General features: G+C 42.2%; 1 protein-coding gene across 2 annotated transcripts in view; it reads left to right on the top strand.

Moving 5' to 3' along the window:
• Positions 1-378: 378 nt before the first annotated feature.
• Positions 379-26920, top strand: part of Ralgps2 (Ral GEF with PH domain and SH3 binding motif 2) — a 136689-nt gene continuing 110147 nt past the window's right edge. For both annotated transcript variants that reach the window (XM_042674682.1, XM_042674681.1), the window contains exon 1: positions 379-515. The gene's annotated coding sequence lies outside the window, so the exon portion shown is untranslated. The remainder of the gene's footprint in view (positions 516-26920) is intronic.

Raw genomic sequence — 26920 nt, 5'->3', positions numbered from 1 at the left:
GACTGCACCACGGAGGCCCGGCGCGGGAGAGGGGGCTGCAGCGACGCCCCACCTGTCCGTCGCCTAGAGCAGCCTCCCTCGGCCAGTGGAGCCACTCCCCGCGGCGGGCGCTGTGCGGTGGGGCTGCGGCTGGAGGCGCGCGGAGGGTAGGGGCGGCGGCGGTTGGCCTCGGCCCGCAGCCGCGCGGCGGCTGGGAAGCGCCCGGGAAAGACCCCGCGGGCTGGGCGCTCGGGTCGCCCGCGCTCGGGCTCGGCCGGTGGGCGCGCGCGCGCGCCCCCGCCCCTGCCCCGCCCCTCCCGCCGACGCGCGCCCCCGCCAGGCCCGCTCTCCTCCCCCACCCCCGCGCGGACGGGGTGGATCCCGCGCACTCCCCTCCCCCGAGCGCCAGCGGCGGGCGCTGAATGAGAGACGCCGGCTGCTCCGCTCGCCCGGCGCTACCCTCGGCGGTTGCGGCGGTGGAACGTGAGGCCGGCGTCGCCCTTCCAGCCCTTGAGGTGGCGGCCGCGGCCGCACAGGTCGGTGCTGTTGCGGCGGGTGGTGCGGGGGAGGGAAGGTGGGCGCGCTGCGACCCCCCGGGCGGCGGCGCGGGGAATGGCGGCGGCTCGGGCGATGCGGCGCGGTGCGGTGCTGCTCTCCCGGCGGCGGGCCCCTCCGGCGCGGGAGGGCTGCGGAGCTTTGGCGGCGGGGGCCGCGCCTCCGCTCTCCCAGTCCCGGGCGGCTGTGGGGAGTCGGCCGGTTGGCTCGGGCCCGAGGCCCGGGGCGCGGGCGACCCTCGGAGCCCGCCTCGCCCCGCTCTTCTCCCGAGTGGCGGAGGCTCCCGGCCGCCTCCCGCCGCTGCTGCCGGCGCCTCAGCCTCCCTTCAGGTGAGCCCGACCTCGGCCGCCCCGCCGGGACTCGCGGAGCCGGCCACACCCCCTCCCCTGGCCCGGGCGGCTATAGCCCCGAGGCCGGGCTGCGGAGGTGGCCGCCCGTAGACGGCGGTCGTCGTGACCTGTTGCGGGGCGCCGCCGCCGCCGCCGTGCGGACGCAGCCGGAGGTCGGCTCCGCCGCCGCCGCCGCCGCCGCGGGGAGCGCGGCGTGCAGACACCCGAGGAGATGCCGGACGCGTCCGAGCGCACACTGGCCCTGCCGCGCTCTCGGAGTGTAAATATCCGGAATTCCAGCGCCGTGTCGGGTTCGGCACGCTCCTAGACGCCGGGCTGCGGGGACGGTTTGGGAGCAGGACCCGAGCCCGGGCCCGTGCGCGGCGGACCCCCGCCGCCCCACCTGCTCCCGGGCAGCCCGTGCCCGAGGCCAGTTCAGGGTACGTGGGCGTGTTCGGGGAGACGCCGCGAGCGGATAGGAGGCACCTTCGTACGAATGGTAATTCGTGCGAGCTGGGCGGGGTGAGGGAGAGGAAGAAAGGGCCCTGCTGGTGGCTGTGGAGAGGAGCTGTGGAAACGAGAAATTTCTGCTCTGAAAGCGCTCCCAAAGAAGTGCCCAACGCCCATTGTTTAGGATCCTGAGGAGAAAACTGGGGGGAGCAATTAATTGAGCTTTATCTTGTATATTCCCCTGGATTCCGCCCACTTCCCCCTACTCCTTAGTTGCCATAGAGAGCTTTGTTTTCGTACTGGTGTTTGTGTTTGTCTGTGGATTGACTTTAAAAAATGTTTACCAGCAGTTGGACTCACGGTCAAGTGTCTTTGAAGATGACCATAAGAATTTCGCAATCCGTGCTTGTGGAGTATTGATGTGAGATGTAGATCATAGCTTGCCAACCGTGAATGAAGCCTGTTCCACCCAGATAATTATGCTTGTGAAGGCTGTAGAATCAAATATAATAAGTGTGTTAACTGCTGAATATCTTAGCCTAGACTTTAAAATTATGAGAGAAATTGCATACAAATCGTATTATTTTTTTTTTTGTCGGTCATAGGGCTTGAACTCTGGGCCTGGGCGCTGTCCCTCAGCTCTTCAGCTCAAGGTGAGCGCTCTACCACTTGAGCTACAGCACCACTTCCTACAAATAGTATTATTTTAATAAAAATAGCCTCTAAGCTTTGTAGTCAAGAAGTTGATCATGTAGCTCTAAAGCCTGGAAAATAACTTTTCTTAGCCAGATCTGTTAATCAACTGTACGGATATTCATTAGGTGTTATATTTGAATGCAATTATTTTTAACTTAATATTGTGTTTTCAAATTGCAGCATAATAGTGAAATGGTAGGCCTGTCTTTTTCACATTATACTCCACCTTTCTTTGATTTATGTTTCAAAATACTGTGGTGCGTCTTTGGAAATACTGTTCACTTTGCCTCTTTATAGCAGATTGCAACAGAAATGGAAGGTACTGCTTGCTTCTCAACATTGTAATATACTTTCCTGATGCTATTTGTGTGTTAGAATACATCTAAATTTTCTGAGAAAATAATTTTACAACTGGCTCTGTGAATCAGATATATGTGAGTAATGCATTTGTGTGTATTTAAAGATCCTTTTCAGCTTACTATGTTAATACAGTTGAAAGAGTAATTCATTCTCTACATAGTTACTCTCTCTCTTGGAATGATGGCTGTATAGGTGAAATTGTTCTGTTAAACAGAGGTGTAGCTCATTGATTCATTTTGTGTTTGTGCTCACTGGTGGCATGCTTGGGCTTGAACTCAAGCCCTCACTCTTGCTTAGCTTTTTCCACCCAAGGCTGATGGCTTTATCACTTGAGCCACACACCTTCACTTCCTGTTTTGGGTTGTCTATTGGAGACTAGAGACTCTTGGTTTCTTAGGTTGGCTGACTTTGAACCTTGATAAACAGACCTCAGCTTTCTGTGTAGCTAGAAGCTAGAATTTCAGCCATGAACCACCATCTCCCGGCACTCATTTGTTCATTTTTATACATACTAAGGACCTACTTGGTGTTGGTCCTTAGATATTGGGGATACAGTGGGAGGAGATAACTATGCTTTTCATGGAGCTTAAATGGTAAGTGGGCAAATCTGTTTAAAAATTTAAGAAGTGGAAACTCTTCTGATGTCTTTTGATGAAGGAAGGGCATTGCTTGTGTTTTTTTTCTTCTGAGTATAAAGGCAGAAGCAATAAGACAGTTTTAAAAATATGCTTCTGGGGCTGGGAATGAATGTGGCTTAGTGGTAAAGTTTAGCTTGCCTAACATGCATGAAGCCTTGGGTTCTATTCCTCTGTACCACATAAACAGAAAAGGCTGGAAGTGGCGCTGTGGCTCAAGTGGTAGAGTGCTAGCCTTGAGCACAAGCTCAGGGACAGTGCCCAGGCCCTGAGTTCACAAGCCCCAGGACTGTCCCCCCTCCCCCCCCAAAAAATAAAAAGCTTCTGCTTAATACACACTATTTGGTTTCAAAGCATACCGAAGATAAACATTCTACCTGAAGTCAGATGGTACATTGCTTACAAGTGGTTAAACTGTGTATTCTTTACAATTTATATAGGCGTTTATTGAAAATATTCTTTTGGAATATATAAATAAGACAGGTCTTCTTTATTTAAGCTTAAAATTTAATTTCACCTTTTTTCTTAGTAAACTATTGTTTCACAGAATTGGATAATCATTGGTTTTTTTTTGGGTCCTGTCGTGGGGCCTGAACTCTGGGCCTGGGTGCTGTCCCTCAGCTCTTCAGCTCAAGGCTAGCGCTCTACCACTTGAGCCACAGCACCACTTCCAGCTTTTTTCTTTTTGCTTATGTGGTGCTGAGGAATCGAACCCAGGGCCTCAGGCATGCAAGGCAAGCGCTCTACCACTGAGCCACCTTCCCAGCCCTGGATAATCATTGTTAAAACTAGAAAAAAATCTGGAAGTGGTTATTTTTCTATTGTGATTAACATATGACAAACATAGAGAGCTTTGCAGATTTGAAAGCTTTTTAATGCTATTTGTACTTGAAATACTTTGTACTTCCAGTTTGCAGGATTGCCAGTAAATAACATTATTGCCAATAAATAAGCATTATCATCTTCATGTTAGATGAGAAACTAAAGTTCAGAAATGGTGAGCAAGGGCTGGGAAGGTGGCTCAGTGGTAGAGCGCTTGCCTTGCATGCCTGAGGCCCTGGGTTGGATTCCCCAGCACCACATAAGCAGAAAAGAAAAAAGCCAGAGGTGGCGCTGTGGCTCAAGTGGTGGAGCGCTGGCTTGAGCTGAAGAGCTGAGGGACAGCACCCAGGCCCAGAGTTCAGGCCCCACGACTGGACCCCCTTCTTCCCCCTCCAAAAAAAAGAAATGGTGAGCAAGTTGCTTGTAAGCAACCAGTAATATCAACTCCAAATTCTGTACAAGAATGTGATGCTCTAATTCAAGTCATCTGTGATACACACACACACACACACACACACACACACACACACACACACACACGTATGTATACATATATTAGCATTTAGTTCACCATCGTTTTCTTCCAGAAATTCCTCACTAGCTTTTAAGCCTTAAACCAAGCTATTTGTTGAATTTGAGTTTATTTTCTCTAAACGTGCTACCTTTTTTTGCTATGTAAAATAAATGTTAGTAGCTTGAGTTTACTTTTAATGGTACAAATTTTTGAGAATAAAATTTATTAACATGAACCCTATTTTTGAATATGAGATTTTGTATTGTCTATTGACTATATTTGAAATAAAATGGTCACTTTTATCTGAATACAATTTTTTTTAGTTAAATTTTTTTTTTTAAGCAAAAGACCATTTGATGGCTGAAACTCTCAGCCTGAATGAAGTCTTTTGGAAAGGAAAATAAATGTGTTGCATTTCCCTATAAACTTCTTTAAATTTCTGTTGACTTCTGTTTAATGAGAGCACAAAGACTGTGGTAAACTTTACCACCATGTAATTAATTTGAATTTTTTTCTTTTTCCTTCCTTCCTTCCTTCCTTCCTTCCTTCCTTCCTTCCTTCCTTCTTTCCTTCCTCTCTTTCTTTCTCTCTTTCTTTTTCTTTCTTTCTTTCTCACTAGGCCTTCACACAGGGCCTTGTGCTTGCTAGCCAAGCATTCTGCCACTTGAGCTACACACTGACCCCCTTATTTGCTTTATATATATTTCAGATGGGTTCTTTGTGTTTTGCCAAGCTGGGCTTTGGATCATAATTCTCCTACCTGTGCCTCCCAGTAGCTAGTACCCCAGGTATATGATACTGTGGTTGGCTTATTTGAGATGGAGTTTCAAAATTTTGCTGGCATCGAACTGTGCTCCCAATCTCTGCTTCCCTAGTAGTTCTAATTATGAGCTATCCAGCCTGGCCCAGATAAATTACTTTTAATCCTTCCCTTCGTTGTCCTGGTAATTTGGACAGTTTAAATCTCCAGTTTTATTACTCTCTGCTCTTAGCAGGTACACACTGCCAGTCATAGAAATTATTATTCAAATATTCTTTGTGAGCTATTTGAGTAACTTTTTGGGGGGAAACAAGTACCTCAGCAGTTATGGTGATCTTCCATTTGCTTTTGATGTTACAACCCTATCCACCAGTTCTCAATTTTTCTGTTCATTTTGATTCTCTAGGAGAAACTGCTCAAAATTAGCAGTACCCACCATTCTATCAGGGTTGGGAAAATATCTGCTGTATAAGTAGCCAGAAAAAAAATCATTTGGTACAGGACAAGACATGCATGCTTCTCCTTGTCTGTCCTCAGCCATCTACCTGTATTGGTAATTTTGTAAATGGTGTTACAAATATCCAGATAGTCCTTAGCAGGAAAAAAGTTCCCTAACCCTGTGTGGGTTCAGTCCTGGGTCATCTTTAAAATAAGCTGCTCTTTCCCCTACTTGACCACAAGCTTTTTCATACATACCATGTCAGCAAGGAGGCAGAGAGACTATAATGACATCTTGATTAATCTCTTGAGATCTTTGATTTAGGAAAACGTTTAACTACCTAATAAGAATAAAACACTGGAATTTAAAATATCATACCACCTTCTCTGGAAAGAAAATATTTAGAGGTAAATTTATCCAGTCATTTTAATGTTTTAGTGACTAGGGATACTGGGAGATGTGATGAAGATACATAGATATGCAATACAGTATCCGTGTGATATACATCACTATTAGTGTAGATATGCAATACAGTATCCGTGTGATATACATCACTATTAGTGTAGTTTGAGAAGGAAAGATGGTAATATCTGCCACTATAGAAAACTTTTGGTACTGAGTGTTGAGTGTTAAATTGCTTTGGACTGTGAGAGGCTTAAAAATGAAACTTTTAAACTGTTTTTTTTTTTGGTCGGTCGTGGGCCTGAACTCTGGGCCTGGGTGCTGTCCCTCAGCTCTTCAGCTCAAGGCTAGCACTCTACCACTTGAGCCACAGCGCCACTTCTGGTTTTCTGATGGTTAATTGGAGATGAGTCTCATGGACCCTCCTATTCGGGCTGGCTTTGAACCAAGATCCTCAGATCTCAGCCTCCTGAGTAGCTAGGATTACCGGTGTGAGCCCCCAGCACCCGACTTTTCTTTAGTTCTTGAAGAGGCATTTTCTGAAAACCCTATCTAAGGAGCATTCCCATCACACTCTGTTCCCTTACTTTGCTTTTTCTTTTCCCACAGTATTGATTGACGTTATAGCATACCTTAAATTATTTATTATCTGCCTTCTTCTCTGAAGATATACTTCATGAGGGCAAGGACTTGGTTTTGTTCATTGCTTTTGTGTTCTAGCACGTAGAAAAATGCTTGACACAGACAGTAATGCTCAGGTATTTGTAGAGGAGTCAGTTAATTGCTAATTGATATTAAGTGCTAACATTTTTTATTTGTTTAATTTATGTTAGTTATATGGGAGGGGATTTTGTGGTTATATTCTTTTTTCTTTTTTTAAAACCCTCAGGTCCTGGGAGACTGTTTTTCTGCTCATGGCTAGCATTCTGCCATTTGAGCCACACTTCCAGGTCCAGCTTTTTTCTAGTTATTTGGATTTGTCTGCAGTTCTGGCTAGTTCCTATGATCCTCAGATTTCAGCCTCTTGAGCTCTTTGTGTGCCCTCCTCCTCTCGCTTTCTCTCTCTCTCTGCCTCTCTCATTAATATAACTGCATAAAAAGAATGTTATATGATTTATAATGGAAACTTTAGTTTCCTGCTTCATCTGTTCACAATCTTTCCCCCTTACTCTGAGCTTACTAATACTTTTTAATTCTTTCTTCTGATCTGTCTTTTTTTGTTTTCACTTATGAATGCCTGATTCTACTGTTTTTCAATTTTTAAATGTTATCTAATGGGGAATATGTCTATTTTAAGATTCTTAATGTCACCCTAAACTTCTTTTCTCTGCCCTATATAATTACATTTTTTACTTTTACACTATCTTAGAGTTAGTTTTCTATTTTCTATTTTCCCTCAGCTTTCTATTTGTCTGTTGTCTGTCTCTGTCCAAACTTGTGTTTGGAGATATTTGCTTGAGCATCCTTCTTGAGAGTTTGCTCAAACCTGCACTATTGCTTTGCACTTAGGCTATATGGCTTAAGCTTGTGACTCCATTATGCTTCTCTCTCTCTCTTTCTCTTTTGTTGTTGTGGTTGGTTGGTTGGTTGGTTGCTGGTCTTGTGTTCAGGGCCTGGGTACTATCCCTGAGTTTTTTGGTCAAGGCTAGCACTCTACAACTTGAGCCACAGCGCCACTTCGGCTTTTTCTGTTTATATAGTATTTAAGAATTGAGCCACAGTTTCATGCCTGCTAGGCAAGCACTCTACCACTAATCCACATCCCATAGACTTTTTTTTTTTTTGTCAATCATGGGGCTTGAATTCTGGCCTTGGTGCTGTCTCTGAAATCTTCAGTTCAGGCTAGCACTCTACCACTTGAATCACATTGCCATTTCTGTTTTTCTGGTGGTTAATTGGAGATAAGAGTCTCATGGACTTTTCTGCCCAGGCTGGCTTTGAACTGAGATCCTCAGATCTCAACCTCCTGAGTAGCTAGGATTACAGGCGTGAGCCTCTAGTGCTGGGCGATCTTCCTTTTCTTATGCAGGGAGCTTTGTGGGCCCAAGAACTAGTTTACTACAGAGAGCTAGATGATAAGTATTTTAGGTGTCATAGGGAATATACTTTTTTTACTAATACAGTTTGGTTTTCTATCATGAAAACTACCATGGGTGGTTTTTTTATTCCCTGAGCTATACACAGGTAGGATTAGCACGTACTTTTTTAGGAATAGAGAGTTCCTATAGAAATGGAAGAGATGGTAGAATATCTAATTAGAAATATGATGGTAGTGGTTTGATTGTTTCTATTCTAGTTTATACAGGTATCAGGGTTGTTGAAAATAAGAATGAATGGGAGTATATAACAGATTTGAGATAGAGAAAATAACAGTAATCAAAGTCTGAAAGGGGGATTGAAATAGGGATATATATCATGATTGTCATGGAACACTATATTTTCACTGGAGAGAGAAAACTCTGAAATTCCTGTTTATGACTTTATGACTTTAATAGGACTACTTCTAAAACTTCATGAAGTATAATGTTACTATTGATTATTAATACTAAAGATAACTTTAAGGTTTTTTAAAACTTAAGGCTTGAGGGCTGGGAAGGTAGCTCAGTGGTAGAGCGCTTGCCTTGCATGCATGAGGCCCTAGGTTCGATTCCTCAGCACCACATAAAGAAAAAAGCCGGAAGTGGCTCTGTGGCTCAAGTGGTAGAGAGTTAGCCTTGAGCTGAAGAGCTGAGGGACAGCGCCCAGGCCCAGAGTTCAGGCCCCATGGCCGGACCAAAAAAAAAACAATCAAAAACTTAAGGCTTGGGGCTGGGAAGGTGGCTCAGTGGTTAGACTGCTTGCCTCACATGCATGAGGCCCTGGGGCTCTAGTGGTAGAGCACTAGCCTTGAGCTGAAGAGCTCAGAGACAGCACCTAGGCCCAGAGTTCAGGCCCCATGACTGGCAAAAAAAAACCCCAAAAAACAAAACTTAAGGCTTTTGATGGATCAATAAATATTTTCTAGTGTTTTCTGAGTTTTTTTTTTTTTGGGTCCGGTTATGGGGCCTGAACTCTGGGCCTGGGCACTGTCCCTCAGCTCTTTAGCTCAAGGCTAGCACTCTACCACTTGAGCCACAGCGCCACTTCTGGCTTTTTTCTTTTTTTGCTTATGTGGTGCTGAGGAATCGAACCCAGGGCCTCAGGCATGCAAGGCAAGCGCTCTACCACTGAGCCACCTTCCCAGCCCTGTTTTTTTTTTTTTGTTTGTTTGTTTGTTTTTGCTGGTCATGGGGCTTGAACCCTGAGCTTGGGTGCTGTCCCTCAGCTCTTCAGCTCAAGGCTAGCGCTCTACTACTTGAGCCCTACAGTACCACTTAATGGCTTTTTCTGCTTATGTGGTGCTGAGCAATCAAACCCAGGGCCTGATGCATGCCAGGCAAGCACTGTACAACCACTGAGCCTCCTTCTTAGCCCGTGTTTTCTGTTTGTTTTGTTTTTGGTCGGTCCTGGGGCTTGGGTGCTGTCTCTGCACTCTTCAGCTCAAGGTGAGTGCTCTACCACTTGAGCCACAGCACCACTTCTGGTTTTCTAGTGGTTTATTGGAAATAAGAGTCTCACAGACTTTCCTGCCTGGGCTGGCTTTGAACTGGTATCCTCAGATCTCAGCCTCCTGAGTAGCTAGGATTACAGGCATGAGCCACCGGTGCCCAGCGTTTTCTGAGTTTTTAAAGCAAATAAAAATAAGTGTTGAATTCAATTTTTGTTTGAATTTCAATTTTTCTGTATTGGTGTGCATGATCATATATGTATTTTATCCATTAATCTGCTAATAAGATGTTATATTAATAGATGTCTTCTGAGTTAAACCCTACTTAGCTGTTATGCAGCTTCCCCTCCGTTGATGAATTTGATTTGCCAATATCTTACTTTTTTTTTTTTACTTTTTTTTTAAAATGTACATTTATACGTGAATTTATATGTACATGTTTTGGTTTCAGGGTCCCCCCCCCCCTTTTTTTTTGTCGGTCCTAGGGCTTGAACTCTGGTCCTGGGTGCTGTCCCTAGCTCTCCAGCTCAAGGGGAACATTCTACCAGTTGAGCCACAGCGCCACTTCCGGTTTTCTAGTGGTTTATTGGAGATAAGAGTCTCATGCCCGGGCTTTGCTTTGAACCATGATCCTCAGATCTCAGCCTCCTGAGTAGCTAGGATTACAAGCATGAGCCACCAGCATGCGGCTCCGCCTTGGACTCAGGGCCTGGGCCCTGTCCCTGAGCTCTTTTGCTAGCTCTCTACCACTTTTAGCCACAGTACTACTTCCGGTTTTCTAGTGGTTCATAGGGGATGAGTCTAATGAGCTGTGTGTCCATGGCTCACGACTGTAATCCTAGCTACTCAGCTGAGATCTGAGGATTGTGGTTCAAAGTCAGCACAAGCAGGAAACTCCATGAGACTCTTAACCACCAGAAAATTGGAAGTGGAGCAGTGGCTCAAGTGGTAGAAGCGCTCGCCTTTAACTAAAAAGCTCAGGGACAGTACCCAGGCCCAAAGTTCAAGCCCCACGATTGGCAAAAAAGAAAGAAAGAAAGAAGGAAAGAGAAAAGAAAAGGAAAAATCTCACAGTCCCCAGCCTTGCTCTTCAGATCTCACCCTCCCAAGTAGTTAGGATTACAGGTGTGAGCCGCTAGCACCTATCTTTTTTTCTCTTTTTCAAAAGGGTTATTATAAAAGTGATATACAGAGGGGTTCCAGTTATGTAAATCAGGTAATAAGTACATTTCTTTTTGGACAATGTCACTTTCCCCTCCCCTCTCTCTCCCGGTTTTGTCTTCCTGTCCCCACCTGCAAGTTGTATAGTTGATTTCAACATAGTGTCTACTGAGTACTACTGATCACCCTTTGTTCCTCCATTTATGTGCCACCTCCCTCCTTTTTCCCTCCCAAAGACAGATAAATGAACAAATAAGACAAAAGGGAAGAAAACAAAAACAGCAATGAAAAAAAAAAACTTGTTTCTATTTCCTGGAGTTGATTTCAATAAATACTATTTTATATGGCCAGATGCATATAGGCATTGTGCTTTTGTGTGTCTCTTCTAGGAATAACTTTCTTTTCTTTAATTTTTAACCAGTTGTGGGGCCTGAACTCTGGGCCTGGGCCTGGGCACTGTCCCTCAGCTCTTCAGCTCAAGGCTAGCGCTCTACCACTTGAGCCACAGTGCTACTTTTGACTTTTTCTGCTTATGTGGTGCTGAGGAATTGAACCCAGGGCCTCATGCATCCTAGGCAAGCACTCTACCACTGAGCCACCTTCCCAGCCCCAGGAATATCTTTCTTTAGTCTCATTGTGTGAATGTCTAGAGTCCTGTATAATTTATCATGTTTCAGTGTATGTTAGATCTAGCTTCTGCGTATGAGAGAAAATGTGTGCGTTTATATTTCTGAGCTTGACTTCACTTAATATGATTTCTTCTACGTCCATTCATTCTGTACAAATAGGTATAGGTAACACTTACTTTGATCCATTCACCTATTGTAGGGCATCTGGGTTGTTTCCATAGCTTAGCTATTGTGAATGGTTACAGCAAGGGACAGGAATGTGTAAAGGTCTTTATGGTATCCTGGCATGTCATGTTCTGGGTAGATGCCCAGGAATGGTATAGCTAGGTCATAGGAAAGATCCATGTTTAGTTTTTTGAGAACCCTCCAGACTGCTGACCAGATTGGTTATACTGGTTTACATTCCCACCAACTGTGAAATAGGTATTCTTTTTCCCCACAATTCCACTGGCCTTTGTAATTTTTTGAGTTCTCAATGTTGGCCAATCTAACTGGAGTGAGATGAACTCTTAAAGTTGTTTTGATTTACATGTTCTTTATGGCTGGGGATGTTGAACATTTTCTCATATGTTTATTTGCCATTGTTTCTTCTGAGAAGTTTGTTTAGCTCCTTTCCCATTGATTAATTGGTTTATTAGTTTTGGAAAAGGTTAATTTCTTGAGCTTCTTGTATATTTTGGATATTTGGCCTTGGTCAGATGTATTCCTTATAAAGATAGTCTCTCTGTCTATTGGCCATCTTTCTAGTTTAAGTAACTATGTCCTTTGCTGTGCAGAAACTTATTTTGCTGTAATCCCATTTGACAAATCTGTGCCTCTGGGAATCTTTTCAGAAAGTTTCTGTTTATACCTATGAGTTCTAGTAATTTCAGTTTGAAGTCTGACACTGAGGTCTTTGATCTACTTTGAATTGATATTTGTGCATGGTGACAAACAGATCCACTTTTAGTTTTCTAGGAATATAGATGCCTAAAGTTTTCCCAACACCAATTATTGAAGAGGCTATTGTTTTTCCACTGTATATCTTAGGCTCCCTTATCAAAAACCAGATAACTGTAAGTGTATGGTTTTATTTCCAGATCTTCTAGTCTATTCCATTGATCTTTGGGTCTATTTTTGTACCAATACCAAGGTGTTTTTATTTTACTTTATTTTATATTTTGGTCGGTTATGGGTATTGAACTCTGGGCCTGGGAGCTGTCCCTGGGCTCTTCAGCTTACGGCTAGCTTTCTACCACTTGAGCCACAGCACCACTTCCTGTTTTCTGGTGGTTGATTGGAGATTAATAGTCTCACAGACTTTTCCTGCCCTGGCTGGCTTTTGAACCATGATCCTCAGATCTCAGCCTCTTGAATAGTTAGGATTACAGGCGTGAGCCACCGCTGTCTAAGGTGTTTTTATTATTATAGTTCTGTAGAAGCACTTGCAATCTGCGATTGTGATACCACCACCAGCATTGCTTTTTTTTTTTTGCCTATAATGCTCTGGCTATTTGAAGTCTTTTATTCCATATAAATTTTTGGATCATTTTATTTTATATCGGTAACTTCATTGGGGATGATCATTGCATTAAATTTGTAGACCATTTTTGGCAGTATGGCCATTTTTATCACTGTTCTACCTATCCATGAACATGGAAGGGCTTTCCATTTTCTGATAACTGCCTTTGATTTTTTTTTTTCTTTCAAATTTTCTAGTGTTTTACTTCCTTGGTGGTTAGATTTATTCCTAGATATATTTTTTGAGGCTATTGCAAATAGATTTGTTTTCCTGATTTTCCTCTCTGTTTATAAATTGTTGGTAAACAGAAAGGCTACTGATTTTTGTGTTTTGTTTTGTTTTTTGTCAGTCACGGGGCTTGAACTCTGGGCCTGGGCGCTGTCCCTCAGCTCTTCAGCTCAAGGCGAGCGTTCTACACGTGAGCCACTGCGCCACTTCGGTTTTTCTGAGTGGTTTATTGGAAATGAGTCTCACAGACTTTCCTGCCTGGGCTGGCTTTGAACCTTGATCCTCAGATCTCAGCCTCCTGAATAGCTAGGATTACAGGTGTGAGCTACTAGCGCCCCAAAGTGGGTGTTTTTTTTTTTATTATTGTGAATCGTACAGAGGGGTTACAATTACATGAGCAAGGTAATGAGTATATTTCTTTCTCTTTTTTTTGAGTCTGGTCATGGGGCCTGAACTCTGGGCCTGGGCGCTGTCCCTCAGCTCTTCAGCTCAAGGCTAGCGCTCTACCACTTGAGCCACAGCGCCACTTCCTGTTATTTTCTTTTTGCTTATGTGGTGCTGAGGAATTGAACCCAGGGTCTCATGCATGCAAGGCAAGCACTCTACCACTGAGCTACCTTCCCAGCCCCATGAGTACATTTCTTATCAAGCATTGTTGCTTCCTCCTTTGTTTCCCCTTCCCATCCCTTCCCATCTCCCCCTTCCCCTGTTTCTCCGTCCCTCCCACCCCCCCCCCCCCCCCGCACCAAAGTTGTAAAGTTCATTTTCAACATAATGTCTTGTACATGTCATTGTTGCAATGGGGCCACTTGTATCCCTATTTAAACAATTTGTTTTTTTCCTTCCCCTTCACAAATTATACCAACATCAAATACAGTGAAAAAAGGGGTTATACCATGGGGGAGGGACATACAAAGCAACAAAGAAATCATAAATATGTTAGAAACAATAGCAAGGAAAAAAAAACATTTGAGTCCTTATCTTGGGGTTCATTTCGCTTAACATCAACTTATCTGACCGTTTCTGCTTGTCTCAGACATAATTTTTTTTTTTTTTGTCGGTTGTGGGGCTTGAACTCTGGGCCTGAGCGCTGTCCCTCAGCTCTTCAGCTCAAGACGAGCACTCTACCATTTGAGCTACAGCGCCACTTCCTCAGACATAATTTTTAATCCTGTTTCTATTAGCTTGGAGATGGAGTCTTGTGGGTCCTTTAGATCGTGGTTTGATTTCTTCTTCTCCTATGTATATACCTTTTATGTTTTGCCCTTCTTGCCTTACTGTTCTGGCTAGGAATTCTAGGAATGGATTGAAGAGTGGAGAGTGGATATCCTTGCCTTGTTCCTTATTTTAGAGGAAATGGTTTTAGTTTTTTACCATTCATTATGATGCTGGCTGTTGATCTGTCAGATATATTATTTTGATGTATGTTCCTTATATTTATTCCTGGCTTCTCCAGAGCTTTTTAATATGAATGGTTGTTGGATTTTATTGAAGGCTTTTTCTGCATCTATTGAGATAATCACGTGATACTTGTCTTTGACTCTGTTAATGTGATGTATTATGTTCACTGATTATTTTTGGGATGGGGTTTCACTTCTACCTGGCTGCCTACTTACAGGCTTCATGTCATCGGTGGGATTATAGGTGCTCACCATTGTGTCCAGTGTTTTTCCAGGAAGGTCAAGCCTTGTAAACTTATGTCTGGGCCAGCCTTGTATACCCTTATCCTCCCAATTTCAGATGGAATAAGCATGCACCATTTTACCCTGGATGTCTTTGCTCAGGCTAGCTGTAAACCGTAGTCCTCTTTGTTCTCAGTCTCCCAAGTAGCTAGGATTATAGATATGAGCAACTGGCACATAACTTAAAGAATACAATTAAGACAACAAAAAAGGCAAATTATATATTGGAAAGGTGCAATGCTTAGATCTGACATTGGACTTGTATTGAGAGAATATTTTTTAAAATACAAAATCATCATTACCAGGTGCTGGCTGCCTTTGAGGTGGTTTGATCTTGAAGTTGGATTCTGGTTGTTTTTGGCGGGCCTTAGAGAGTGACTTTTTGTTATTATGTAGGCCACAAAGGCAAGTTCAGTTGTAAGTTCCTAGAGTTTGAGTTCTGGCCTGACGGGAAGTTGTGTTATGCCAATGATAGCTTACAAAAATAATCCAAAAGAGGCTTATGCATACAAAAGTGTGATGGAGGAAAATAATTGATGACAGTGAAATTACCAAAGAGGATGATGCTGACAGAGTAGGCAGCAAAAATCCGGAAGTCTTAATGAGTTTTTATTACTGTGTTTAGGATCTGAAGTGTTTGGTCTTCAGTCTTTTTTTTTTTTTTTTGTCGTGGGGCTTGAACTCGGCCTGGGTGCTGTCTCTGCGCTCTTCAGCTCAAGGCAAGCGCTCTACCTCTAGCCACAGCACCACTTCTGGTTTTCTAGTGGTTTATTGGAGATCAGAGTCTCACGGACTTTCCTTCCTGGGCTGGCTTTGAAGTGGGATCCTCAGATCTCAGCCTCCTGAGTAGCTATGATTACAGGCATGAGCCACCAGCACCCGGCTGGTCTTCAGTCTTAACTGGATTATATTTCAAGATTAAACCAGTCTAGACTGAATATTGGTGTGGATCTGTTTTTTGAGGTTAGTTCTTTTTAATGACCGTTATCAGGAAATTTTGTGTATATTGGGCTTTTTTTTTTTTGGTGGATCGTGGGGCTTGAACTCTGGGCCTGGGTGCTGTCCCTGAGCTCTTCAGCTCAACACTAGCACTCTATCACTTGAGCCACAGCGCCACTTCCTGGGCAAATTTTTATAGACTACAAGTGATTGTCTTTAAAAAATACATGATGAACTAAAAAAAATACAAATCAATATAAAAAAAAATACAGGCAACTGTGTTTTAAACCAGTGGGTGAAAGGCTGGACCAGGAATTTGCAAAAACAAATTGTCAAAGTGAAAAAGTACTTACAATGGCAAATTAAAATTACAGTGTAACCCTACTTCATACCTATTAATGTGGTATTAATGAAGAAGTCTGAAATGCAAAGTATTGACAAGTTATAGAGCAGTTGGAACTCTCAGACATTCCCAGTGGGTTTGAAGATAAGTATAATAATTTTGGGAAATTCTTTGTTCGTAGCTGTTGGAGTTATGTATAGTATTTGATCCAGCAATTTTACTTCTAGATATATGTGTACCAATCAGCTGACTGTCTTTTTGTTCTCTCTGAATAGAAATCGTTAAGTAGGCAAAGAGAAATTCCTGTAGCATTGGTAGTCCTAAGCCCCTCAGTCCCCAAAGCTTAGGAGCAGAATTGGCAGACTCCAAGCCTTCAGTTCTAAGCCCAGAAACCAAAGGCCCTATTATGTAAGGCTTTAACTACTAGTGGTCCTAACATTGGTAGCTTTTGAAATCCTTGGATTCTAGCACCTTTTTGTGATGAGTGCTATGGCTCCTAAGCATGCCTTTAAATGTTATAGCTGTTAGCCTCAGGTTGATGGGATTTCTGGTCCTTAAGGCTTGTCAGCTTGCTAGAACTCTTCCAGAGACTAGGGCCCATCGTTATTTGTGTCTGTTCCACCACTTCTGCTTACTGTCATTTCTGGGCAGTTCTCTGGATTTCTTCTGCCACTTATTGCTATACTGCTGGTACCACTATAACTATAGATATCACTGTTGCTGCTACCACTGCCTCTACTGCTACCACCTTTTGCCTTTGTTGCTGCTGTAAGTCTGCCACTACTTCTATTCTCTTTGTTACCAACTTAGCCTGTTATTATCAATAATAAAGATCAAAAGTAGGCAAGAAAAGACTACTTCAGAAAGGCCTTTTAATGGGCCAATATTGCAACACAGCAGCATGATTCCTAGTTGATTTGAAGTGAACAGCTTGCTTATAGCAGGAAGAGGATGTGTATGGCAGGGGTATTTCCCACCAGTCATAGCACAATGAGGGGACTGTGTTTGTACTAATCACAGACCTTCTGCTAGGCCACCAGGGAAGTGCTTCCCCTGGGGCCGTGAGAGAGGCTGCTAGAGTTCTCCAAGGCTTGTGATGGCATATAGTATGGTGCAATCTGCTTGAAACAGTTGTGGCTCAAAAAATGTCCTCTGGAGCTGAAGTTGTGCTTCTGTAGTAAGCAGCTGTGGGTAGTTGCTGTGTAGCTTCCTCAAGGTGTCTGTGGAATCTTTCAAAGCAACTGGGCTGCCATGAAAGCATTCTAGGAGTCTGTCAAATAGGGGCTACTTGGCTGAAAAGTCTTTTCAAGGCAGCTGGGCACCAGGTCTAACACCTGTCAATTAGGGCACTAAATCCTCTATTCTTCAGCATCTTAGCTCATTTAAAGGCAAAATAAACATTAAAAGGGATAACTTTTTTTTAACAGTGTTCTACTTTTAGGAGAGTTGGGTCATTTTATTTGTTTCATATATCCGCAATAGAAATCAATGTAGGGTTGCGAATGTGGCTTAATGGTAGAGTTGCTTGCCTAGAATGCGTGAAGCCCTGGATTCCATTCCTTAGTACCACATAAACAGAAAAAGCCAGAGGTGGCATTGTAGCTCATGTGGTAGAGAGCTAGCCTTGAGCAAAAAGCAGCTCAGGTACAGTGCCCAGGCTCTGAGTTCAAGCCCCAGGACTGGCAAAAAAAAAAAAAAAAAAAAAGCAATGCATACTTCAGTTGAAAAACATACGAGAAAATGGGCAAATCCTTATGATCTTGGAATAGCCATAGCGAGACAAAAAAAGATAAATTGGACTTGATCAAAAGTAAAAACTAGCTGGTTGCTGGTGGCTCATGCCTGTAATCCTAGCTACTCAGGAGGCTGAGATATGAGGATTGTGGTTCAAAGCCAGCTTGGACAGGAAAGTCCGTGAGACTTTTTTTCCCCCCAATCCTGGGGCTTGAACTCAGGGCCTGGGCACTGTCCCTGAGCTTCTTTTGCTCAAAGCTAGCTCTCTACCACTTGAGTCACAGCTCCCTTTTCTGTTTATGTGGTACTGAGGAATTAAACCTAGGGCTTCATGCATGCTAGGCAAACACTCTACCACTAAGCCACATTCCCAGCTCTCCATGATATTCTTATCTCCAACTAATCACAGAAAAACTCAAGGGCGGCATCCAGGTCCCTGAGTTCAAGCTCTAGGACCAGTGCAGGGGTTCATGTGCACACACACAAACACAAAGGTAAAACCTTTTGCTTCAGAGGGCACCATCAGGAAAATGAAAAGCTTCAGATGTGGTGACTGAATCTGAAATCATAAGCTATTAGGGGACAGAAGTCAGGAGAGCCATTCTTAGCAAAAAGATTATGAGACCCCCGACATACCCATCTCAATCAATAAAAAGATCTTGTGGCCCTTGCTTTGTCCTTACAGCTACTTGGAAAGATCATTGTTCTGGCTGCCCAGGCAAAATGTGAAATCCTATTAAAAGAACAATGAGCCTGGTGCAGGTGGCTCACGCCTGTAATCCTAGCTACTCAGGAGGCTGAGAGCTGAGATCTGAGAATACCCACTCAAAGCCAGGCTGGGCAGGAAAGTCCATGAGAATCTTCTCCAATTAACCACCAGAAAGCCAGAAGTGGCACTGCGGCTCAAGTGGTAGAGTGCTCACCTTGAGCTGATGAGTTTAGGGACAGTGCCTAGGCCCAGAGTTCAAGCCCCATGACTGACCCCCCTCAATAATGAAAGAGAAAGGGCTAGAGGAAAGTGGTAGAATAACTGTCTGGCAAGTGTGAGACAGAGGGTCATGGGGAGGGAGAGATGGTGGGTAAGGGAGAAGAGTAAATAAAAGAAATAGAAAGGGAAGGAAAGAGAGACTCAAAAAATGGGGAAAAAAAACAATCTGATGGGACACATATTTAGAATATATAAAATTATATAAAATATGTAAAAATGTTTCTCCAGAGAAGACATACAACAAGCATATAGAAATTTGCTTATGATTGCTAGTTATCAAGGGAAATGAAATAAAATACTGATGAGATACCAATATCAATAAGAGCAAAAAGAATCTTTAAGTAATAATAAGACAAGGATATTGAGAAATAGATATCTTCATATATCAATCAGAAAGTAAAATGATGCGCTTCATTTGGAATATGGCCCACCTCTTCAGATGATTAATCATACAGCTGCCACATGATGCAGTTCCTTTCTAGGTTTATAACCAAGAGAAATGAAATCATGTCACTATAAAAACTCATACTTCACTGTTTTAGAAGAATTATTCATAATAGATAAAATATGGAAATAACCCAGATGTTCATCAACTGATGAATGGGCAGACAAAACATGGAACACTCATACAATGAAATATTTAGCTATATTAAAGAATGAAATATGGATTGATACATGAGTGACACAAATGATCTTGAAAACATTATGCTAGATGAAAAAAGCGAATTACAGAAGACCATGTATTATATGATTCTTTTTATAGAAAATATATGTAGAACTAGCTACTCAGGAGGCTGAGATCTGAGGATTGCAGTTCAAAGTCAGCCTGGGCAGAAAAATCCGTGAGACTCTTATCTCCAATCAACCACCAGAAAATGGGAAGTGGTGCTGGGTAGAGTGCTTGCCTTGAGCCGAAGAGCTGAGGGACAGTGCCCAGGCCCAGAGTTCACGGCCAACAGCAACAACAGAAAAGAAAATATATGTAGAAAACAAGTCTTATAGAGTCAGAAAGTACCTTAGTGGTAGCTTAGGACTAGAACAGAGGGTATGAGGGACTAATAAAGGATAGGATTTCTTTTTAAGACATTGAAATGGCCTAAAATTAACTGTGGTTATAGTTTTACATATTTGACTACTCTGTAAACCATTGAGTTGAATAAATGGACAAATTACATGGTATGAATTAGATGTTATACTATATTGGAATAATAGTCATGAGTTGAAGTCTCATAAAATGGTATAGTAGTTGCATGTAACCTATAAATGTCCTTCTGTATATCTATTTAAATAATCTATGTTACTTAAAATAATTGATAGCATGCAGATAATGGGTAGATGTTATACTCTAGTAACAGTGTAATAAAAAATTTGGACATGTTCAATATACACACACCTTAACTAGAGTATACAAACAGTACCTAAGGAGAACAGTGCTCAGATAGAAAGTTCTAGAGAGACCCAAAGATCTGTGTCTAGGAGGCGATAGCAGGGTATGCTAGTAGATCAGTTTATCTGCATGGACTTACATATGTGCTCTGTATGCAGGAAATTTAAAGCTTTTTGGAACTTTCTGGAATTTTATTCCTAATAATTTATACGTGGTTGGATGAATCTACAAAGCCAGAACCCATAGGTATGAAGAGTTGATTATATTAAGAAATCTTGGTTATAGCTGGGTGTCAGTGGCTCATAACTGTAACCTAGCTACTTAGGTGTGAGATCTGAAGATGGTGGCTCAGAGCCAGTTTGGGCAGAAAGTCCCTGAAACTTTTATCTCCTACTTAACCACAAAAAAAGCTGGAAGTGGAGCTGTGGCTCAAGTGGTAGACAGCAACCAGTCTCGGAGTTCAATGAAACCCCAGGCACACACACACACACAAAATCTTGGTTATATAGAATGATGTGTTAAAACAAGCTGTTAATAATAGTTGTTTGTGTGATGGGCTAGCAGATTTTTTTTAAAAAATTAGTACCGGGGTTTGTACTCAGGGCACTGTACTCGTAATACTTTTTCCTCTTAAGTTTTGTATTGTACCACTTAAGCCATACCTCCAGATCCAGCTTGGATTTGTCTTCCCAGGCTGTCTTCTATGGAATAGGAGATTTTTAAAAAATCTTTTCTGGTTGTTTCATCCTCTGTGTTAATAAAACTATCTGAAATTAAGGAAATAAAAAAAAAAGTTTTGAAACCTTAAAAACGAGGTATGCATAAATAAAACTGTCCATAATAACTTCATTATTATTATTATTATTATTATTTTTGGGTCCGGTCGTGGGGCCTGAACTCTGGGCTTGGGCGCTGTCCCTCAGCTCTTCAGCTCAAGGCTAGCGCTCTACCACTTGAGCCACAGCGCCACTTCCAGCTTTTTTCTTTTTGCTTATGTGGTGCTAAGGAATGGAACCCAGGGCCTCAGGCATGCAAGGCAAGCGTTCTACCACTGAGCCACCTTCCCAGCCCCAGTAACTTCATTATTAACACCAGCTGGAAAAGACTAAATGTTCACCAACAAAAACATGTATAAATAATTTGATGTAATCTTACAGTGGAAAACTGTCCAGCAGTGAAGAAATAAATCGTAGTATTCAGCAATCCGGTAAATAATGACAAAAGAATGATTAAAAAATATATGATCAAAAGAAACCTAATACAAGTCAGGTGCTTGTGGCTCATGCTTGTATTCCTAGCTACTCAGGAGGGTGAGATCTGAGGATCGGGGTTTGAAGCCAGCTGGAGCAGGAAAGTCTGTGAGATTCTTCTAACAATTTACTCAGAAAGCAGGAAGTGCCACTGTGACTCAAGTGGTAGAGTGCTTGCCTTGAGCAAAGGAAGCTCACTCAGGGATGGCACCCAGGCCCAGAGTTCAAGCCCCAGGACCTGCAGAAAAAGAAAAACCAGACACAAAAGATCATATACCATATGAATATATTATGTGGAGTTCAGAAAAAACTAACCTGTGTGATAGAAGTGAGGATTGTGTTTTTAAGAAGGACAAGAGGAAGGAATATGAGGGGCCTTCTTGGATTTAATGGATGTTTATTTGGGTGTCTCCTAGAAAAAAGTCATCAAACTGTACTTGACATGTTTGTTAAAATCAGTTTTTGATTAAAATATTTCCCCCAAACACAGACTATCAAAAGCTCTTTGGATCCCAATGACTTCACAAGTAAATTCTACTAAACAGTTAAGAAAGAAAGAAAAGTCCATTCTATAAAACACTTCCAGAAGATGTAGAGAAAATATTTTGTTAAAGCTAGCTTTATACTCTTATATGCAATTAAACAAAGATACTCTGAGAAAAGAAGATCATACAGAGATGCAAGATTTAAAAGCATGTTTTAACAAATTTATTGCAGTTTATCAAAAGAATCATGCCAAGTGAGTTTTATTTCAGGAAAACATTCACTGTCAGAGATGGAAGAGGGGAAACTGAAGGAAAGGATGAGATTGTCCAAAACAAGAAATGTACTCATTGCCTGACTTATGAAATGGTAACCCCTCTGTTCAACGTGTTGATTATAACAATAACAATTTGTTTTAAAAAAGAAGACATTTAGTGTAACAGGCACTGGTGGCTCATACCTGTAATCCTAGCCACTCAGGAGACCGAGATCTGAGGATTCAAAGCCAGCCTTGGCAAGAAAGCCTGAGACTGCCAGTTAATTACCAAAGAAGCCAGAAGTAATGGTAGAATGCTAGCCTTGATCAAAAAAGCTCAGACAGATCCCAGACCCTGAATTCAACCCCAGGACCAACACACACACACACACACGCACGCACGCACGCACGCACGCACGCACGCTCGCTCGCTCGCACGCACACCCAGGACCAACACACACTTTGTTGTATGTGTTTTGGTACTGGTGTTTGAACTCAGGGCCAGCCTGGACAGGAAAATCCCATGACACTCTTACCTCCAATTAACAACCAGAAAATCGGAAGTGGCACTGTGGCTCAAGTGGTAGAGTGCTCTACTTGAGCTGTGAAGAGCTCAGGGACAGCACCCAGGCCCAGAGTTCAAGCCCCAGGACCAACCAAAAAAAAGTGTTTGTGCTTACAGTGCTGGGCACTGTAATCTCAGGTTCGAAGCTAGTCTGAGCAAGAAAGTCTGTGAGACTCTTTATCCTAGTGGACATGTGGCTCAAGTGGTAGAGCACCAGTTTTGATCAAAACAAAACAAAAAACCTAGGGATAGTGCCTACTGAGTTCAAGCCTCAGTACCCTTATTCCCCCCAAAGGTAATATTGAGTGAAAAAACAGGTTGTATAATAGGAGAAAACTGTTTCCAAATCAACCACTGGATTAAGGATATATAAAAAAATCACCAAACTCTCAGTACTAACCAACAACCTAACATCTAAAAATGTGAAAGGTTCAATAGACATTTCATTAAAAAATATATATACTAAATACATAAAATGTTTAGTTTTACATAGTATTATTCACTAAAGAGATGGAAGTTAAAATCACAATGAGCACCACTGTATAACTAAAAGACCATCATACCATACCAAATATTGCCAAAGATGTAAAAGAACTGGAATTCTTTTTTTTTTTTTTGTTGGTCGTGGGGCCTGAACTCTGGGCCTGGGCACTGTCCCTCAGCTCTTCAGCTCAGGGCTAGCACTCTACCACTTGAGCCACAGTGCTACTTCTGCTTTTTCTGCTTATGTGGTGCTGAGGAATCGAACCCAGGGCCTCATGCATGCAAGACAGCCACTCTACCACTGAGCCACCTTCCCAGCCCAAAAGCTTTTTTTTTTCTTTTTTCTTTTTATGGTCTGTTGTGGGGCTTGAACTGTGCACCTGGGCACTGTCCCCGTGCTCTTCAGCTTAAGGCAAGCGCTGTACCGCTTGAGCCACAGCACCACTTTTGTGGAATTCTGTTTTAGTTTCATGCCAATAATGGGACTTGAACTTAAGGTTTCATGCTCTCCCTCTGCTTTTTTACTCACAGCTGGTACTCTACCACTTGAGCCATACCTTTAGTCCAGGAACTAGAATTCTACACTTGGTTGTTTTCTTAAAGAGTTGCAGTGGTTACATTCCTAGATATTTGCTGAAGTAACAACTTCTATAAACTAACATTAACAGCAGCCTTTTTTTTTATGATAGCTCCCAAGTGCCCAGGAATAGATAAGTAGATGATAATCTATCACAAATTTGAAGTATAGGACTTAGCAAGATAAGAAAGCATGAGCTATTTATAGACAAAGCAACAGATGAATCTCAGATATGCTGAGTGTGCTCTGGGTGCAGCTAAATATATTCATTATCTTTATTAACATTTTTCATGGTTATATACTTAGAACATGTGCAGTTTGTTACAGGTCACCTATATATAAATAAAGCTGTTATCAAGATGTTTTAAGAAGTTATACATCCAGTGTTGGTGGCTCATGTGTATAATCTTAGCCACTCAAGAAGTTGAGATCTGAGGATTGTAGTTCGATGCCCACAGGAAAGTATGTGCATCTTCAATTAACTATCAAAAAAGCTGTGCTGGAGGTAGGGTTCAAAATTCCAACCCAAAAGTATATCCATGAGTTGAAGCTCTAGTAAAAACAAAGATATCCTGAGACTTGAACTCAGGGCTTTGGTGCTGTCCCTGAGTGAGCTTCTTTTGCTCAAAGCAAGCCCTCTACCACTTGAGCCACAGCGCCACTTCCAGCCTTCTCTGTTTATGTGGTGCTTAGGAATGGAACCCAGGGCCTAATGCATGTGAGGCAAGCAAGCACTCTACCACTGAGCCTCATTCCCAGCCCCATCCCTGAGATTTTCATTCTTTTTTTTTTTTTTTTGCTCATGGCTGGCACTATACACTTGAGCCACAGCTCCTCTTCCAGCTTTTTGGTGGTTTTCTGTAGATGAGAGTGTTTCAAAGACTTTCTTGTCCATTTTAGCTTTGAACTATAATCCTCAGATTTAAGCCTTTTGAGTAGCTAGGATTATAGGCATGAGCCACTAGTACCCTGCTCAACAGCCTGTCTAATATACATCATTATTACACCTTTTATATAACCAATTTATTTATTTGTTTATTTAGACTCCTGGTTTGAACTCTGGGCCTGGGTGCTGTCCCTCAGCTCTCAGCTCAAGGTGAGCGCGCTTCCACTTGAGCCACAGCGCCTCTTCCTGTTTTCTGGTGGTTAATTGGAGATAAGAGTCTCCTGGACTTTCCTGACCTGGCTTTGAACTGTGATCCTCAGATCTCATCCTCCTGAGTAGCTAGGATTATAGGTGTGAGCCACCAGTGTCCGGCTTTATAATTATTTTAAATATGTACAAAACAGAAAACATTGAATGAAAATTTGTTCTTATAAACTATCAAAAAATTAGAGTTCATTTGGAGAACAGACTTTTAACTGGGGGCAATTAGTCTCCCTTGGAGACACATAACCATCACTGGCATCTAGTGAATGGATAGAAGTCTGATGTCCTGCCAAATAGCTTATAATACATAGCAAAGTACTGCTCAATAAAGAATTAGCCACTGTATGTTGAAATGCCATTGTTGGAAAACATTGAGATAGGGTATCTAATGACAATTTAGCTGCTTGACATTTGAATTCTGTTATACATTCGTATGTTAAGTATGTTATTGGCAAACCAAAATACTAAACAACCTTTGTTAAAATTGTCTTATGCCTTTGGGAATATGTAAATTATGTGTTGTTACTTGCTTTTAGAAAAATCAATTACTAGCTATGCAACAATGAATGTTTTCAATTGTGTGCTCATATATGTAATTTTTGAACTTTTGGAGAGTTGGAAAGTTCATGGCCCAGGAGTTTCACTCATGGTCTTTCAGTTAATAAATATTAATCTAGGGAATAATATCCATGCTTCTACCTGTGCTCTTGTTAGGTATTTTATGATCTCAAGGCTACCTTGTAGTTTTATCTTTCCTTTCTTTACACACCTTGCTTTTTCTGCAGTGAATGAACCAACATTTCTCTTTGGCCTACCACTTTCTTCATCCTTACAGATTTGCAGACAGTAAATAATATTTCCTTTTACTGGAGCTGCCCTTAAATGTAAATGTCACCTCTATTCAGTTTCTATTTGTTAAAAGTCATCTCAGATATAAAATTATTTGAAGATATTCCTCATATCTCATTAGCTGACAAATAAGAAATTCTTAGCATGTGAGACACGTAAGGGGAGCCTTTTTTCAATGAGATAGGAAAAGAATAGGAGAAAGAAGTTTCTAGGAAATAATTTTATTGCTCTTCTTGAAAACAACTTCCTCTTTTTTTGGGGAGGGGGTCCGGTTTTGGGGCCTGAACTCCTGGCCTGGGTGCTGTCCCTCAGCTCTTCAGCTCAAGGCTAGCACTCTACCACTTGAGCCACAGCGCCACTCCGGCTTTTTTCTTTTTGCTTATGTGGTGCTAAGGAATCGAACCCAGGGCCTCAGGCATGCAAGGCAAGTGCTCTACCACTGAGCTATCTTCCCAGCCCAAACAACTTCCTCTTAACCTGTTGGAGCCAATTACCTAAGTTGAATATTAGAAATATTTATCTTAAAGTTTCATTAGAACAAATGAAGAACGATATTCAGGTCCCCACAATACCTTAATATAATTATAAAGGAAACTACCTTCACACTTGTTGCATGCCCCTGGAATTTGTGTAAGAGTAAAGACTCATAAGCTTGCTATGGTCAGCTCCCAATTAAATGTTCTTTTTTTTTTTTTTTTTTTTGGTCCATCCTGGGGCTTGAACTCAGGGCCCAGGCACTGTCCCTGAACTACTTTCGCTCAAGGCTATCACTCTACCACTTGAGCCACAGTGCCACTTCCAGCCTTTTCTTTTTATGTGGTATTGAGGAATTGAACCCAGGGCTTCAGGCATGCTAGGCAATCACTTTACCACTAAACCACATTTCCAGCCACTAAATAAAATTTTTTTAAATGTCATATTTTCAAACAACGTATATACTTCTTCCTGCATACTTTAAATCTCTAGATTACTTATGTTCTTTAATTCAATGTAAATGTTATATAAATAGTCACACTGTGTTTAGAGAATAATGACAAAGCTATAAATGTTTAAAGTACATCTGGAGTTTCCCTCCAAATTTATTTTTATTTGCAATTTGTTGAATTTGAATATGTGGAACACACACATATGCATTGCTACTTTGAAGGTTTTTAGGTAGTGGAATCTGCTTTTTCTCTTTTCTGTTTGTGCGCATGTGTATGTGTGCCCGTGTGTGCACATGCGCATGTGAGGGCCTGCCAGTAATGG

Source organism: Dipodomys spectabilis, unplaced genomic scaffold (assembly GCF_019054845.1).
Source record: "Dipodomys spectabilis isolate Male_0828 unplaced genomic scaffold, ASM1905484v1 ptg000019l, whole genome shotgun sequence".
Lineage (NCBI taxonomy): Eukaryota > Metazoa > Chordata > Mammalia > Rodentia > Heteromyidae > Dipodomys > Dipodomys spectabilis.
The sequence above is the reverse complement of the archived record's forward strand: the minus strand, read 5'-3'. Positions and strand labels throughout refer to the sequence as shown.